The sequence below is a fragment of the Motacilla alba genome, chromosome 1 (genome assembly GCF_015832195.1).
Source record: "Motacilla alba alba isolate MOTALB_02 chromosome 1, Motacilla_alba_V1.0_pri, whole genome shotgun sequence".
Classification (NCBI taxonomy): domain Eukaryota; kingdom Metazoa; phylum Chordata; class Aves; order Passeriformes; family Motacillidae; genus Motacilla; species Motacilla alba.
Window position 1 is genome coordinate 41,921,404 of NC_052016.1, and position 18,939 is coordinate 41,940,342.

General features: G+C 43.4%; 1 protein-coding gene across 13 annotated transcripts in view; it reads left to right on the forward strand.

Moving 5' to 3' along the window:
• Nucleotides 1–6,130: 6,130 nt before the first annotated feature.
• SYTL2 (synaptotagmin like 2) overlaps nt 6,131–18,939 on the forward strand; it is a 57,107-nt gene continuing 44,298 nt past the window's right edge. For 4 of the 13 annotated variants that reach the window (XM_038139365.1, XM_038139371.1, XM_038139380.1 and 1 more), the window contains exon 1: nt 6,133–6,299. The gene's annotated coding sequence lies outside the window, so the exon portion shown is untranslated. Of the gene's footprint in view, nt 6,300–15,283; nt 15,340–18,939 lie in introns of all 13 variants that reach the window. The other 9 variants (XM_038139317.1, XM_038139344.1, XM_038139354.1 and 6 more) reach the window with 5 other exon arrangements.

Consider the following 18,939-nt stretch of genomic DNA (forward strand, 5'->3'; position numbering starts at 1 on the left):
ATAAACAAGTGAATTAAGAAAAAAACTTCACTGAGGCAGGAAGTTAGGTACTTTGCTCCTCCTAGATCCCTTTGAAGTTTCCAAACCAAATACACAAGTGCAGGATACACTTGTTAAGTGTAAAAAAGAATCCATCACACTTCTTCAGTGCAGAATTAATTGACTGCTATTGATTCCATTTCCACTTGAGCATTTATTTTACTGATTATCCTCAGAAACTGAAGATCACTAGAGCACTCCCTAAGGGTTTCTTTAAATTGTTTCTGCCCCTTTCACTAAATGGATAATCAAATTCCCTGCTTAAAACTGGATACAAGCCAGAAAATTTTGAGTAGAAGTATTTTGAAAAGGCTTAGGGTTGTTGTTTTTTTTAAAAACTACAGACCCAGATGAGCTCCAGTGATATGTTTATGAAATTGTTCCCAAGTAGAAAGGAACAAGAAAGCCTCCAAGCTGTAAAAGGTGAAAAAACACATGCTACGATAAAGGATTTGGCAAACCATAGAAAATACTCACACGTGAGAGAGAGAGGAACATATTTAAGGGGACTGAGGTTTGACTGCACATTTGAAACGCACAGCAGAACACTTACAGAAGCAAAGATCTATTTCTTCTCCCAAATAAATAAAACTGTGAGGCTCTTGACTGACCCCCTTTATAAGCACCAGCACTGACTCAAGCAGTAACTTCACTGCCATTGCATACTTAGAAGGAGCAGGCAGTTTCCTGACACTGCAACCCAACTACAGTGACTTTCCAGACACTCTTTACAGAGACCACCTGTACAGCAGCTCACCACTCTCGTGAGCCCAATCATTATCATTAACACCACCCAAACTAGCACTTGCACTCACATAATTATCCCCATATACCGAGCAACTGCACTACCAGAAGCCTCCACTCCCTCAGTCCCCAACATTTATAGACTCACAGAATACACTGAGTTGGAAGGGACCTGTCAGAATCATTGAGTCCAACTTCTGGCCCTATACACTTTAGGACACTTTAAGAATCACACCACGTGCCTGACAGCATTGTCCAAACATGCCTTGAACTCAGCTTTAGGCCATCCATCCCCTCAGGTCCTCTCACTGGTTAGTACAGAGGAGAGTGGTACCAGCCCCCCTCATGAGGAAGTTGCAGACTTCGATGAGGTCTCCCCTCAAGTCTCCTTTACTCCAGGCTGAGCAGATCAATGACCCCAGCCCTCCTCATATGGCTTCCCTTTAGGACCCTTCACCATTGTTGTGGCCCTCCTTAGGAGGCTCTCCAATAGCCTAATGTCTTTCCTGTGATGCACAAAACTGCACAGAATATCCAAGGCGAGGCAGCCCCTGTGCAGAGCAGAGAGTGACAATCCCCTCCCTTGCCCAGCTGGCGATGCTGTGCCTGATGCACCTCAGAACCCACTTGGCCCTCCAGGCTGCCAGGGCACTGCTGACACATGTTCAGCTTGCCGTCGACCAAGACCCTCAGGTCCCTTTCCCCTAGCTGCTGTCCATCCTCTCACTCCCCATTCTGTCCATACACCCGGGGTTGCCCCATCCCAGGTGCAGGATACGGAAAATCTATTACCTCAGCCACGCTACAACATCGCGCAGTCACACTGTAACCCCTTCCCAATCTCCATAGCAGGCTCACAGTTCCCTCTGCCCTCAATCCGTCCCTGCCTAACATTTCCCCCATGTCCCTCACATTATTCCCCCCAGCCCCTTTCACCACCAGACACCTCAGTGGACAAATCTGGGCCACCCCTCACCGAGGCCAGCGCCTCGCTGCCCGCAGGCACCAAATCCCTCTGGCACTGTCACCCTGCGCCTCGGCCCCCCGCCACCCCTTCCCGCCCCGTCCGGAGAGCTCCCTGAGGCACCTCCCCGGCCCCGCCCGCGCCCCGACCCGCGTTCCCCCTCACGGTGCCCGCGCCCCGGCACCCGGCCCGCACCGCGCGCTGCGTCTGCCCCGGCCCTGCCGCGGGCCCCACGGGCACGGCCCGGCCCAGCCGCGCGCCCCGCCCGCCGGTCGCCATCGCGACGGGGCCGGCCGCCATAGGGGAAACGAGAAGTACGGGGGAAAGGGCTTGTGGGACGGGCTGGGTTTCGCCCAAATGCGGTGCCAGGCTGAAATCCTGAAGTTGTAGTTCTTATCAAGAAAGAGAGCGTGTCCCAGCTCCCTACTGGGACAGTCCCACACCGAATGTGAGCTGGGTCACCCATCACCGCAGAGTTGCTTTCTCAGGAACCAGCTCCCTCAGTCCAAGGCACTGCGATGGAGCCTTGGGTGGCTCCTGTACTGCAGCAACAACAGCCGAACTCCGTGGCCTGTGACCCCTTTGCTACGCATCAGAGCAAAAGGCCATGTCCAGCGTGAGGAAGGGCTCAAAAAAGGAAGGTTGGAGTCCGATCCTGAACTACTTCTGCTTCTCTCCCCCTGGCCTGTGGTCTGCAATAGATTTTGGATAGGCTCTGGTCATTTCCTTCCTTCATAGGATATCAGTGCCTGAGCCACATAATCCTGGGAGCCATACTCAACCACATAAATAAATTATCAGTCATTAAAGTGTTGCTGTCTGCATTCTTGGGCAACACAGAATCATAGAAAGGTTTGTTGGAAGGGTCCTTAAAAATCTGCCATGGGCAGAGATATCATCACTAGTTCAGTTTGCTCAGGGCCCCATCCATCCTGGCCTTTAAAGCTTTTAGGGATGGAACATCCACAACCTCTCTGGGCTCTCCTCTCTTAGTTTAAAACCATTCACCCTTGTCCCATAACTATCTGTCTGTACAAAAAAGTCACTCTCCCTCTTTTTTATAAGCCCCCTCTAAGGGCTGGAAGGCTGCAATGAGGTCTCTCCATAGCTGCTTTTTCTCCATGATGAACATTCACATTTACTTACTTTATTTATAATTCTTGGCCATCCCTGTGGGAATTTGTGTTTTCCTTTGACAAGTCGTGTTTGACATAGTAGAGCAGTCTCTGTAATTAAGACAAGTTCATTAAAGTAAGGACAAAATGCTTTTAGTCCTACAGGTAGAGATCTGTAGCCATGATGCATAAGAGTAAATTTAAAGATGCCCTGGTCACTGGCAGCAAGATTAAATTTCTTTTGTTTGGGAGCAAAAGAGAAGGAAAATGATCAGGCCCTAGTCATGCACATTTGATCTTTGAAGCCATTCCTTTCATGATCATTATTTCATTATCATTTTCTGACCACAGAGAGCACTGTATAGAGTAATGTAAATTATCCACACTCTTTCCTTTTACAGTTTGTACTTCTGGTATACATTTTCTTTTAATATTTTAAAATAAATTATAAATAATTCTAAAATATTTCAAAGGCTTACTTTCTAAAGACTGTACTCCTTCATGTGTGAAGAGAGTGACCTTTGATGGGCTGAGAGCTCCTGTGGTGGACTTGGGGGCAGCCAGGCAGGGTATTTCTCAAGCTACTCCACTCACCATTATTGCTCTGCCTTCCTTTGTGCATGTAGAGAACTCTTAATGGCATAATCTAAGAGCGTGGAAGATTTTAAAAGAGGGAAAAAAAGTTACCTTGATGCCCAGGAACCAACTGAAGGAGGAAAAGCAAGGGATGATGTGGTCCAAGCCACCTGGGAAATGTTACTACAGCCATTAAATGAGCAACATCAGAGTTAGCTGTGATTTGGGTTAGTTCATCAGAGAGCAGCTCAGTGTCAAAGGCGGTTGAGTGACAGGAGGAAACTGGAGGAAGGAAACCATTATCGGCTTGATTTGCTTCAGTGGAAGCTACTGTCTCTTCAACTAATACCTGTCATTTTGTTACCACACCAAGGCACTCACTAAATTTTTCATTATTGGAAAAAGATGGCATGACTTCCTTTCTACTTTTGGAAATCACTAGAGAGTTAGACGTGCTGAATGAGGGGGTAAAGGAAGAAGGTGATCCACTTTCTGAATCTGATAGCAGCGCTACTATACAAAGATACCTGCAGACTTCTTTGGTTTGGGTGTTTTTCCTGAAGATGCCATTAACACTCTTCGTTGCACTGCAGTCACAACCATGCTTATATTTTTTGATTGTGCTGAGAATTTAACAACTCTGTGACTGTGTCTGGGGAGCACAAAGAGGAGGGTGGTGAGAGTATACCCTTCTGTGACTAATTTTTGTTCTCTTGCTGCCACCTTGAGAGTGTTCAGGCGCAATTCACTTGAAAAACAGCTGTTCTGCACTTACATAAAATGAGTCGATTCTTCATATCTGCTGAACAGCTGCAGAGTGACTGTGGGGACAGGCTAGATACTGGGTGCAGACATTTTCCATTTGCAGTTACTGAGGAATGAGTCTGAGGGTCCTTCAGGTATTTCATGTTCTGAAGGTCATTCTGATATTTTCAGGTTCTTCTTTATGAAGATATCAACTGGCAACTGGTCTGAGCTGAGACAGTCCTTAGACACATAATCCCACAGATTTCACCTGAATCCATTTTAAGAACACATCACTAAATTAAATTTGAGCAGGAGAGCTTACCTGCGTATTTTAACAGACACAGCACACACCACATGCACAGTTTCTCAGCAGTCACTTCTCACAGTGCTGGAGACCTCTGCGATTTCAGCAGCAAGGAGCTGCTTTTTCCTAAGCTTGGGTCCGAAGTCGTTGATTAGAGGGGGAATTGTTTTGGGCAGTGGGTACACCAGACCATCCATTCCAAGTCCATCCAGCAGGGGTCAAGCGCACTCACAGCTACCAGCTGATACAGCGTGCCTGGTCCTAAACCACCGTTTGACTCATACCTTCCTTCTTCTTCGGGACTGCTGCGAGAGGGGGTAAAGAGGTATTTTACACACGAGAAAAGTATGCTCCAACTACGAAGAGTGTCAGAAGGGCTTCACATCACTTCTAATTAAGTGATGTTTCTCGATCTGCACTGAACAGCAGCACTTTAATGTGAGTTTGAATAGATACAGCTTAGTATGCTGCATTGGGATGAATAAACAGGATATGTAGATGAGAGGTGATTGAATGAAAATTATTGAGGGGAGCAAGCGACTTTTAGTCTTTCACAAGGTCTCAAATTCACTCTGATCCTTGTGAGCTGAATGTAAGCCTTATTAAAGGCTTATTAAGCCAGAATTTTACTGCACAGTGCATGAAAAGCATGATCTAGTCCCTTATTTTGTCATCAAAAAGGAAGAGCCGTGTATCAAATCATGAAATTGAAAAGACATGTAATTGACCAAGACTTCACACCAATGCTATGAACACAAAATTTTCTCTAAAAATTGTTTCACCACATCTAAGTTTGAGAACTAAGTGAAACATAAGAATTTATTGTTAGCAGGAAGCCAGGGCTGACGGTGTAGGATTTGGGGAGTGAATGGACTCAGGCTGCGAACACAGTGGGGGTGTAATTTAAACCAGAGCTGCTGCGAGCGAGAGCCGAGCCAGCGCTCCGGGCAGCAGACACTCAGGCAGGTGACACTCAGGGCACAGCGGTCCCACTCCCGGACACGCCAGAGGCTGAAATCCTTCAGCTGCCCCAAACTAGAATTGAACCAGTTGGATCAAGCACTGTGAGAAGAACGTGCGTAAGGGGAAAATACCAGCACACCAGCTCTCCCCGTGCCAGGGGCCGGTGCTTTCACCGGCTTCGGAAATCGCCGTGGTGCCTGGCTGCTGAGGGGAAGGTCCTGCTGAAACAACCCATGAACTGGCGGCATGTGTATTTTGTGCCACTAATTAAACAGAAAAGCACATAAGAGTGGCTTCCTGAGCAAATAGATGACTGAAACCTCTGTTATCGCGGCCTGTATCTTTACTCAAACAGGGGCGTATGTTCACACTTCTCGGGCTGCCTGTCGCCAGGTAAAGTGAAACGCTGATCATTGTCCCTCAAGGCAGCTCGTCAAGTCAAGCCGACAGTCCCTGCGCGGGCTTCGTGTGAAGCAGCCACTGTCCGCTGTGGAGCTGCTGCCTCAGAGCAGCGCTCGCCGACAGCCGGCCCGAAGCTCGCCCGGCCCGCGGGCAGTGTCACCGCCCCCCCGGTCGTGGCCCCGCCGGGCACACCCGGGGGTGCCACAGGTGACACGAGCGGGAGGGCGGGCCCGGGCGGGGAGAGCCGCCCTGCTCGGAGGGGCGGGCGCCGGCATTGGCCCAGGGCGGCGGGAGGGGCTCGGCCTCGCCCCGCTCCGACGTCTCCCTGCCCTCAGACAAGCGGGGCGGAGGCGCGGGACAGCGGCTGCCCGCCGGGACCGGGGAGCCGGCGCTGTCTCTGGCCGGAGGGAAGGAAGGGGGAGCCGCGGAGGGGACGTAAGGAGAGGTAAGGCTGACGTAGAAAGGGCTCTGGGGTTGGGGGTGTGGGGTCTTGTTAATGGAGTGACTCGGAGTCAAAATGGGTTGTAGAAGCCACCCGCGCTCGCAGCGGGTGCAGGGACGGCGTGAGAGCGAGCCCGCTGGCCGCTGAGGAGCCCTGGCTGCCAGCCTTCGCCAGCCGGGCTGCTCCGCAGGGCTCGGCCGCGGTGGGCTGGCAGGGCCCATTCACCTGGGGACGGTGCAGCGCTCACAGGTGTCTCGCCAGCCCGGCCCCGGTTGTTGAGGCCGCAGGGAAGCAGCGCTTGTCAGCGCCTTTCCTCAGAAGCGCTCTCGAGAGCCCCGTGCCCGGGGAACCGAGCGCCGGGACATCCCTGCTGCTGCTGCCTCTGTCCGGGGTGAGAGCTGGGTATCTGTCAGAGCTTCGCTGCACAGAGCTCTTGAGTCTGCTGGGATGGGAGAACACTCTTCATTGAAATAAGGTGTTTAGATCTCAGCTGGGAGTTGTTAATGACCTTTTTGTAAACAGTAAACACTTTTAATCTAAAAACAGTGAATTAGTCGTATCATCCATGCTGTCTCTGGAATGACTTGCAAGATTGGACCTGGCCCTAAAATCTAATACAGCCAGCTGTGTCCTGTGTGAGTGGGTAAATCTTCTGCTTAGAAGATTGCTAGGATGAAGGTCACTTAAATCTGACAGATTGTTAAGTGACAAGTATTTTTGAACTTTTTGAGAAAGTGTAAGGGGAAAGGACTTAGAACATGTTGTGGTGATGCATCCCCCCACACTCATTCACAACATATGCTTAACAGGATGTTGTGAGAAAAAACTTGATTTTATTAGCTGAAAGAACTGATCAAAATGTTGCACCAAAACATCTGTGTTTCCTCACAGATTGAAGCTCTCAGTGATGAATTGCTTAAAAGACTAATGAATCAAAGCACTTACTAAACTTGTATACAACAACAATGCAGCTTTCCAGTCATTAGTTCTTAGTTACCATTAGTCATTATTATCTCTTTCCCAAACAGTCCTTAACAATCACATATATTAGTGGTAGTAAACCTGGAGTATACAATGCCTCGGAGCTGGTGCCCCGTATTCAGCACTGATGTCTATACTTCTTGATGGTTTGTTTCAGTTGCAGGAGTCACTGCAAAGTGCTTGGGAGTTCCTTGGCAAGAGAAGCTGGAATCAGAGTGAGGTTTCTTGTGATTTTCACAAATTATCATCCTTCTTTTCTAATTGTTAATGTATTGTTCACCTTGCTTCCTCCCTGGAAGAAAAGGGGATGATCTCAGATGATGTAGTCCATATTATTTGAGGGAATAGGCTTACCATAGTGTTGCTGGGCATCTTATTTGTTTAGCAGGATTATTCTGATTCCATCAGACACATCTCCTCTTTGTCCTGCAATCTTATTTTAGTTTCATCTGACATCTTTCCTGACCACTCTACATTCTCTGTTCTTATCTTGCAGATTTTACTAATTGCCTATGCTTTCCTGTGCCCTATTCAGGCAAGTATATGCAAGTCTCTGTTCATTTGCAGCTGTGTGTTATTCATGTATATTAAGTTATAAAATACTACTAAAACTGTTGCTGTGTTACAAAATGCTTATACAGTGCTACCAATTACATACTGTAGTGTGTTTATGTCTAGGTCTAAGGCAAGGAAATAATAAGCATCTTAGTCTGCTTCTACCTTATGTGTGCACCAGTTCTCTGCTTTGGTTGTAAGGCACATTTTTGAATTGCTTGAAGCTGTCATTGGGCCTGTCTCTTGTTAAACAAATTTTGTTCCAGCATTTCTTGCATCCCAAAATAGTGTATTATCAGTTTCACTGTCACACTTTTAAAATTCAGTGAAATAGGTCTTCATGTTCTTGTTTTCCAATTCTGACAAAGGCCAGAGTAAATAAGATTCCCTTGCCCCCAAAAATGGATGACAGAAAAGTGCATTTGTCATTTCCATTAAGAGCCAGTGCTTTAGAACACTGGATAGTACTCCAGGAGTGCTCTGGAGTAAACTCCTGTTATTCTGCAGGAGATGCTTGCCAGATTCCCAAGTGAAAATACTGTTTCAGTTTAGTACATGGAGAAAATCTTTGATAGTTTCATCTGGAATAAAAGGCTTAACCAGGAAAGCTTTTGGTTGAAGAAATGACTTCTTTTCTACTCTGTATTGTTTCCTGTGCTCATGACAGAAAGGGATGAAACAGACTTAAATAAAAAATTCATTCATTCATTCATAGTCTCCCAGTAGGAAAAAGTGTTTAATTTTCTTTTCCTTTAATTGAAAGTGATGATCCTATCCTTTGGAATTCACTCTTTATTCAAGAGTGACTTGTTTTGAACCATAGTAAAGAATTCTTTCCTCTGCACAGAAAGTGCTTTCTACCTGGGATTGCTGACTAATGGATGACTGCTAAAAGGACTAGGTACCTTTCTGGTGCTTGAAGTCCATCACCTGTTGTGTTTAAAGGCAGATTATTTAAGTTGATCAGAAGTCAATTTAAGGAGGACCCATAGTTTGATCTTCTAATTCCAAAACACTTACGCCAAAATGTGTATGACCAGTGAGTGATGTTGCATTTGCTGTATCAGCAGTCTCCAACTTTTTAACTTATTTGGGCATAACTTGAGAGTGACAGCTGATTTCAGCAGACTTATTTATGATTCATTCTTTTGGCAGGGAGTCATTCCAATTTATCAGGGTACAGCAACTGGCTGTGCTAGATTCTTCATGTTATAAGGTTTCCTTGCTATATGTAATTTGACTCTGCTTATTGCATCAAGAGGGCAAAGGGAAGAGATGTAATGTACATGTGAGGAGGAGGAAAAGATTACTTCTTCCCCTTCTTTATTTTATAGCTCCTTTTCTGGATAATAATGCCAGACTGTTTTTGACCTGAAACCCTCTCAATGTCCTGTGACTATACATCAAATTAATGAGCAACCTAACAATTTGTTGCCCAGTGAGGCTGGGGACTCCCCATCCTTGAAAGTGTTCTAGGCCAGGCTGGATGTGGTTCTGAGTAACCTGGAGAAGTGGAAGGTGTCCCTGTCTATCGGGTTGGATCTAGATGTTTTTTACAGTCTCTTCCAACCCAAACTGTGCTATGATGCCATTTTTCCCCCTACATCTTGGTCTGTTCCTTTTTCTCTGCAGTATAAATCTTCTAAAAATAATTTTTTCTATTTCTCTGTCCCAGTCAAGAGAATTTTGCATTTCATCTCTCTCTAAATGTGTCTGAGTATAAACAAAAAGAAAAGCATCCCCTTTCTTCTTACCTATCTGTGGAGTAATTAGCAGAACACTATCCTAGATTCACTGCAAAATGTTTTTGTTCTACAAAAGCATCAACTGATATTGGTAAATTCTGTATGAAATTTCCTACCCAGTGTCTGATTCTGGTTGACTGATAAACTGACAGAGATTTTGCTGTGTACAGGCTGGATGGACTACAGTCAGACTATGTGAGCTCAGCCATGTAGCTAGAGCTCCAGAGCTAGATCAGTGTATTTGAAAACGCCTGGGTTAGACATTATTTCTATGCCATTAGCTTGTAGATGTTAAGATCTGCCACCATGCTTTTCTTCTCTAATGAATTTAAATGGCTAATGTGGTTTAAAAATAGCATTTAAAAACAGAGTGTCTGCTATGAAGAATTAAGGGTGAGGTCCAAAAACCCTCTGTAGTTGCACTTGAAGCACTGTAAGCAAAAGGTATGTATCTAAGTCCTGGGCAGAAATCTGTCAAACAAGCAGAAGTAGCATGCCCTTAACCTTCTGTTCTGGTCCTGCCCACGGAACTTGTTTTTTAATCCTGGGATGACTTATGTTAGTGTAAATGCCATTAATTTTACCTTGCTTCATAGTGATTACATTACTTCTCTGGAGGTTAAGAGACTTGGATTAAAAATTAATACCCTCAGGTTACTCTCCTTTTCCCTCTGCTCTATTAGAACTGGACTGCTCTATAGCCAGGGATGCAGGTCTGTCTGGATGAGGAGGGAAGTTAGGAGAGACCTGGATTTTTTTTATAGTGGCCTGACTGAGAGAAAGTGTACCTGGCTTCCTGTTTCTGCCTGCAAGGTTGTGATATCACTTTAGCAATGATTCTGTGAGATTTAATCCTTGGTAGTTCAGGCCTAGGAGGGGTCAAGAGAGAGCCAAGCAAACCCTTCAGAGATTATCGTGTATTTTGGTGAACAAGGGGATGTGCATTTGAATCTTCTTGGGTTAAGTGGTCATGGGGGCTCTGGATTTGGCTGCTTCCTGGGTATGTAGCTGTAGCTATTGAGCAAGTGAGCTAACACCTTGCATAACTATGTTCATAAAGAATGAGTGAGCCACTCCTGCAAGACTAAATACCTGTTCAGGGACAGGCCTGATACTCCAAAGCCCAGCCTCGCCAGCTCTGAACTCCTAATTTAGGAGCCTGTGTATGAGAAACAATTCCTGTCACAGTCTTTTGCTCCTTCTTTCCTATCCCTGTGCTATTCAGCAGCATTTGTAGGGCAAATCCTTTTCACACAGTGCAAATTGACACCCCACCTCATCTAGTGCAGTTGAAGGCTGCTCCAGAAACTGTTCCCTGCTTCATGCTTCTCCTGAGTAGCAGTTTGGTTTAGCTCTTGCCATGGCCTTTTATCTTCTTTTCACCATAGCACACCTCGTTTTTCAGTGTCAGAGTTCTCTGCTCACATCTGGCCATAAGTGTTCAGGGAAACTGGTACCAGTCAGGGAGAAGACAATTTTGCATGATACAGCCCAGCCCAGCAGTGCAAACAATCTCGTGAGTGAAGTTTTCATGGCTGACAGGCTTCCTGTTATTCTTGCAATTCAATATCAGTATTAAGGACGACTAACATTGCTGCTGGCTGGTTTCAACTTAGCCAGAATGACCCCAATAGCATACAAAATTTTCATGTTAGGGGGCTATCTGTTAAAACATTATGCTTGGGAGGGCAAGTTATTTTCCTCTAAATAGGGAGTTATTGTGAGCTTTATTAAATGTATCTATTAAAAAAAAAGATAATAACAAAACAAATAAACAAAAAACCCAATAACCCTGAAATAAAAACTTCATTACGAAGTTTAAGTTAATTTTGGTGACTGAGAAGGGACCTGATTCTGACTGGTCTTTGTGTAGACTGCGTGCTACCTTTTTTAACCATTCTGAATGCTACCTTTTTTGACCATTTTGATTTTTAACTTACCTGGGAACTTTGATGTAGTACAGTTTCTTGCAACTCATTCCTTGGCTTAACTTCTTGTTTCCGTGACTGCAGGACTCCTAAAGGATATTTTATTTCCTCTAGCACCTTATTTGTGCTGGCAATTGTGTGAGGCCCTGCTTTCAAGTAGGTGTATGCTTCAGTTATGGTAGCAAGGACCCTATTAATTGATGCAAACTTTCTTAGTATCCTTGAGGTTACATAATTTATTAGGTAGGTAGTTTTAACCTTCAAAACTTGCACCAGTGAGTGTCTAAGGTGAGTGGTTAGTCAGTCATCCTGTGAGAACGGACAGGCAAAGGGCTTGTTCTGTTTGCTGGCTCTTTGTCCACTGTAGTAATCAATTAAATAGAGCTGTAGTTACAAGAACAAGGCTGGTAGCTGAAAAGCAGAAAGATTGCAGTGACAAATTAAGTGGTCCAGGTGCGTTATAGATTATTTTGATTCCCACAGGTACTTACTTAAGCAGTTAATTGTCTGAGAATGATGGAGTGCCTTTTGCTATGTTCTGTGTGATCCTAAATTTCTGTTGGGCTGCGACAAAGGTGCTCTGAGGAAGCTGAGATCAGTGGCCGATGTCAGGGAAAGCAAAGATGATGTAAAATGTTGTCTGGACTAGGCAATTTTATGCTTAATATGTACCACAAAGCTGTGTTGTGCACCCTCCTGCAGAGACAATGTGCTACTTACAGGGACCTGAGCAGCTGGCTGTTGACAGTGCTTTAGAGAAGATCCAAGTGGTGCATGGAAGGAGCAACCTGTTCCCAGTTTTACAAAAGTAGTGGAGCAAAATCAGTCTGCCAGTGATGGTAGGTGTCCTTGCTCAACTAGCTCATCACCTCAACTCAGATGAGGACTAAGAGTGGGACTCTCAAAGTCACAGGGATGCAACAGATACCGACTAAAGGATTACCATAATGAGATAAAAATCATCTGAGAAGTCATGATGTCCATGGACTTTGAAATAAAACTTTGAAAATATTTCTCCAGAAACCGTATGCTCCAGTTTTCCAGCTGGTGTTTAGGACTGGAACTGCTCTACAAACTGTCTTACTGTCAGCTCAGTTTAGCATTACTCTTAAGTATTTGAATGCAAATCCTTGTCTGGTCTTTGTAACATAGAGTTCTTCTCATCATTGCTGCTAGCCCCTTAATAAGCCCTTTTGTTGGATTGTCTTCTCTGGGAAAGAGTCAGAACTACCCAGTGACTGTAAACTGCAGCTCAGTCTGTTTTCACATGAGAAAGAATATCTTAACAAAGTGTAGGAAGTGTGTCACTTCCCAGTAGCCACTGATAGGAAATACTTGTTAATTAGTCACACTGTTTTGCACACTTCCATTCTCTAATAGTACAATCCCTACAATAAAACAGAATTCTAGCTAAAATGTAGTTGATGCTTGCTGGAGAGCAAGGAAGGAGGGTAGAAGTCAGATAGTTCCCCTAAAGTCTTCAGTATCTAAACTTGTCGAGGCCTCTACTTTAGCTTTTTTGATAACTATTTTTTTTTTTTAAGGAATTCCTAGTACATAATAGATGTTTTTATTTGGGTTGCATCAGTGCAGTGTTCATTAGCCTAATCTGGGTAATGCTAAATCCCAAACTAGAGTACATATATTATTTTGGAAAAATGGGGCAATGGAAGAAAAGTAAAGGGGTTTGGCAGCTCCTGCTTATAGATGAATGTCCTCTGTGGGACAGTACAAGTGGGAGAAATAGCAGGTGTGTTTTCCATTCTGCAATAAAAGTTTGTGAGAAGGGATAGAGGTCCTTTTGTCCCATTCTTATTGTTATCTTCCATGCTGAATCTGTATGTTTAAGATGGCAAGTCTCCAGAAGAAGAAGGTAAGCACTTCTTTCCTGTAAAATGAAAGGAAGGTCATGGCTTCTTAACAAAATCTTCTTAAGAAATTAATCAGTTAGTTGCATTATGAGTTTCAGAGTTGCTTGTTGCTGGGATCTTTTTTGGAAGGGAGAGGTGGGGCAATGTTTTTGCTTTTCTTGTGTAACTTCCTTGCTAGAATTTGAATCTGTCTTGTATTTATGTTGGGAAAACATTCAGAAATAGCTAGCCATTACATACAGAAATGTATCAGATATGTAGGGTCAGGAGATGCTTCCCACCAAGTAATTGGTTTGCTTCTCATCTCTCTAAAGGTTTTAGTATTTTGCTTAAATCTATTTTCAAATAAGATAGGGTCCATTCTGAGGGACTGTTTTCATATCTGAGTTTAATGCCAATGTTGACATGAAGACTGAGAAAGTGGCAATGGGAGCTTGAGTTCTGTGAGCCTCACACTTCTGCTGTCTAAATGGAGATGAGAATAATTGTTACACAACTGACAGTGCTCTGCCTTCAGAGATCTACAGGACTGAGTCACCTTCATTATTATATTTCAAGTCCATTATGCTGAGAAGATATTCTTTGTTTTGTAATTCTTGATGAATAGAATTAGCTAGAAGAATTAAGTTCTTTCAAACAAACTGTTACTAATTCAAGCAGTGTGCTTACTGGGATTAAACCACAGCCAAGTACAAACGGTAAAATGTGCAAGGAAGTATAACTAGATTTGAAAACATGCTGATGTTACTATCAATAACTTGGTGGAATTTCTGTAATTTTGAAGATTCTTCAAATTATATATTTTTAGTACATTTATACTTATTGCAATATGAAATAAATGGCATGACTTCTACAGTTAGTCGACAGTGGTCACAAGGAGAAGGCATGTTTAGGTTTGCTTTCCTAAGGCTTCTCTTTAATTTATGAGCCTCTTTCTCCAGAGACCACATCCTCTTAATACCTCTGGCCTAATGGTTTTACACTATAACAAGTATAGAGATTTACATTCTTAGGCTGTGCTGCCAATATCCAAGCCCTATGAAAGAAATGTCGAGCTGCCATATGTGATTAGAGGGATTAGGCCAAAACCAAAGCAAATTATTCTTTTCTGTTCCAATATTAAGTTGTTAACTTTTATCCTCTTTGTTATTAACTCTTCTTCAGAGTAAATTTCCTTAACAGTCTTCAAAGTGTTGAAGGTCTTAATGTCTTACCAAATAAGAATAAAATTAAACCACAGGCAGAGTCATGTGGACCAACAAATCAGATGTTCCAGGAGAAAATGAGAATTTTTCTGAAGTGCTTGTGCCAGCTGAACTTCTTCCTCCTTCAGCTGGTTGAATGTCATTATATAAGGCTGTCAGTGAAAGTATCTTGAGACTTGCAACTATTTTACAGGTTTAAACCAGCAAGGATTATTTTGATACTGTTGAGAAAGGGTAAGGTGTGAGCAAAGCTTGTGTGTAACTTTCAGTATTTTTCCCTTTGTGGCTGTTTGGAGCAGTTATCTGGTCGTGTTTTTTCCCTTAACCATGTTGTAAGGAATACTGCATAGGAGAACAAATAGGCTTGTTATTGCAATAAAATGAAGCATTGCTCTATTAATAAGGCAACACTGAAACTGCTCTTAAAATAGATATCCCTCACTTCTGCAAAAATCCTTGTTCTACCAACACTCTTCACAGCTAGCTAGATAAGAACCTCCCTACCTCCCACTGACTAAGCATACATGTAAGCAAACACTCTTTTCTAAATTAATCTCTGGGACTGTTGGACATATGATATGCCATGTATACTCTGCTATTATAATTTTGAAAATATTCTGATAGCACCTCTTGTAGGAGCAGCTGGATTGGCTGCAGATACGCATATCTTACTGGATGATCTTTTCCTTTCTGCCCCTTCAGGAATGAAAATGACAACAGGCCTTCTTGTGCTTAAATTCTTGTCCTGATCGTTACAGGTAACAGCTTTTAAAACTCCTGTGAATTGTGACTTAAGTCCCTCTTCAAAGTTAATAGCTTTTCTTTCTCCACTGCTCAAAATGAAATCTGTAATCCTCTGATCTTCTGAGCAAATATGTTCATGACCATTCGTGCTTGTGCCAACAGTGGGGTTTAGCTTAATTAGCTGTTCTGCCTTCCTGGGATTTGCCTCATGTATTTACAGAAAAATTATCTCTAAGCCCAGGCTCTAAGCTCAGGCAGTTACCTGTGAGTGTACTGCTTAAATATCACTGGAGAATTAAATTTATTCAGGAGGCTGATTTGTTTGTTGTTGCTGCAAAGCTGTAGCTTGTCGGGCTCACAGTCAGAGGTACCGTTAGTGCCTAATGTCACTTCTCAGGGCTGTAGGGGCCAGCTCTCCAAGGCTTTCATTGCTCTTAGTATTCTTCTTGGCTCCCCTGCTTCAAAATAAAGGTCTGTTATTTCCTGAGCATGGGTGTAGGCCGAGCTTGGTTACTTTTGAAAATGAGTTCCTCTGCACATGCAAATTGTTGTAGTGCACAATTGCATTTATCTGCCTTCCTCAGCTTCCTGTTGCCTTATGTGTGGACTTCCAGCTCATCCTAGTTGCTAGTGCTGGCATGTTCTAGCAATGGAGAAATATAGTTAGAACAATTGGTAGCTTTCAAGCACATAAATCCAAACCCTCTTATTTTTAAGAGCCAGTAGGTTACATATAAGTGGATGCTTTCTGGGATAAAGATGTGTGCAGATAGCAGTCACTGATCAGCCAGGCCTGCAGGGTAGTTCAGCTGAAGGAGCTGGCACAGAGAGCTGTGTGAAGCAGCCAGAAGTAGGATTGGCTGTCACCTTCTTCCTCTTGTTTGAAGGCATTGGCTGCAAGACAAATTCTCTGGATCAAAGCTTTAGCAGCTTAGGTCTACTCTACAAGAAGCACTTGAAAAGTAGTTTTGCAATGTAAATTTAGGACATTATGAGGTTTCTGCATGCAAAAGGAGATCTTGTTGGTTTGAATGGAAACAGCTGACTCTGGGGTTTTGCTGTTTGTCTTCTGACTCTGTTGGTAAACTCAATGTCAGCCATGGCAAAGTACTCCAACCTTTTTCTTGCCTCCCTCATTTGCATCCCATAGGTATACACTGAGTAAAAACTTGGAAACCTAAACTATTATTGTAGTACCACTTAATGTTAAATCCCCTAGTGTTCATAATACAGTATTCAAATTAACATTCCCTTTTTATATTTTGGGGGAAAGCAGTGTGTGGGGGTAAGCAGAGCCCTCTGTAGGGTTAATGAGTTTATAGACAAAGTCGTCTTTCTTTTGTGGTTCCTGTTTTAGAAAAATGTGAATTCTGACTTAAAGCAATTGAGGTGTACAGCTGTCTGAGAGGTTCTGAGAAATTTTACAAGATAAAATTCTTGGATGAGCGCCTGGCCTAAACCAGTTGGGAACTGAGAGCAACTTATGAGTGTGTGTGGGCAAACTATATTTGAGTTGCCTTTCTGTTTCTTTTGTTGCCAAAACATAGAAGCTTTCATGCATGAATTGGATAAAATATAATTTTAGATTCCTGTTTATTACTGGGAGTCTTTCATTAAAGAGAGGATTTTTGTGTGGTTTTACCTGAATTTAATGTTTCAGAAAAAAATCGTGCCAAATATGCCATGACTCACAAATGTTAGTATATAGCACATGAGACTCCACTTTGGAGGTCAGTCGATGTGGTATCAATTTCCATGATTCAATCAGTTTGATAAGGATCTTTCAGTCTTATTTGAAACATAAGTCTGAAAACTTTCCTGACCAAAAAACGCTTGCCATTGAACTTGCAGTGGCACCAAACAAACTGTTCAAGCCTCTCAGTTCTTCCTGACATGTATAGGGGTTTTTAAGAGGAAAAAAATGTCAAAAGAAATCAAAATAATTGAGGCTGGGGTGGCGTTAGAGTGTGAATTGAACAGGGGGAAGACATTGTTTTGTTTTTTTTTACTTTTTATTTTTAAAATAACTTTAAGTTTTATAACAGGTTCTATACTCTAAGCTAGCAGTTTTTACCATCTGTGCTTGGAATCAGTGCTGATAATCTTTCGCAGAAAGCCAGCCTTGCAGTTACTTGTATCAGACAATCTCATGAGATTGGCCGTACACCACACACACAGAAAGTGGTTTTCTTGTTTATGAAGAACTGTGGAGTCATGGGTGAAGAGCCTGTCAGGGTGGGTGGTATCTCCCCTCTGATTGAAAACAAAGAGGGGGTTCACCCCTAGCTGAAGAAACTGCTCTACAGAATGATGGTATCTGAGAAGTTCAGTAGCAGTACTGCTTGCTGTGAGCTCTCACAGCCTGTTTGGATGTGCCCTTGCAAACTGTTGTTCATATGGGGAGGACCAAAGCTCTATTTCCACTTATTTCATTGATTTGAGTGCTGAGCGACATCAGTGAAGTCTGCAGGTGGTTTTGTAAATGTTGTCCAACTATTTCTTTTAGATTTTAAAATTAATATAATAAGATAATATAACACATCTTCCCATAGTCTTTAAAAAAAAGACCAAAGATGTGGTAAGATATTATTCCCTGCAAAAGGTTTCTTGCAGACTGGACTGATCTTGGGCAAGAAACAAAGCAAAATCTTTGATTATTCTAGTTCACAGCCGTCCAGGTTCTGTAGTTGCAACGTGAGCTTCTGTGCCTGTTGGCTGGGCACTTGCCATTCAACCAGCATCCAGGGCTTTGGATTAGCTGTGCGGATGCTGCTTGCTGTGTCAGATGGTGTAGAAAGTTTCCACATGACACCTGAAGCCAATATCCATACCTGTTCTTAAGCTGAAGGAGTACTGTTGTAGATACTCAACAAATTTAGCATTGTTCTATTTGTTGGTAGTCCTATAGGAAGCACTTTTCACTTTTGCCGAATTATAAACCCATAATTTTCTAAATGCAAATGAAGTTACAGATGGCAGGTAGTTGGAGATGCTGTTGTATCAACCTCATGCAACAAAATCACAATGAGAATCATAGAGAAAACTATGGCAGCCAAACAAAAACATGCAGAAGGTGGTTGGGCATTGGAGTTTTTGGGGGGACAATCAGTAATGTGGCTACAGCTCCCTACCAAATCTGAAAGAAATGCTGTTATTTTCAGAATGAAGTTTCCCTTTGAGTCCTGCCAGTGTCAATATCTTGTTTTAATGGCCTGGTTGCACTCTTGTGGCCAGGGGAGCAAATCCAGTGACTCATTGCAGGATTGTAGTGCTTGGTAGATCGATATGAGTTCAGCATCCTGTCAGCCACAGTGTCAGTGATGGGCCAAAGGAAGACTCCCACAACCCTGAAGGGCTGTGAGGGAGCTGCCTGGTACAGAGATATGTCCAGTGAAAACATCTGCTTCTCTTCTGTCTCTTACCAGGTTTGGCACTAGGCATGCTTCTGAGCATTAAATTTGAGCTATTTTTTTTTTTTTTTTTCTCAGGCTTTGACATCCACGTCTCTGTAACCCTGAGGCAATAAGATAACCCTACCACAGACACAACTAACTTCTCCCCATGCCACTCGCTCTATTCCTTTAAGGGTTTTTTTGAAGAAGAGGTTTTTGTCT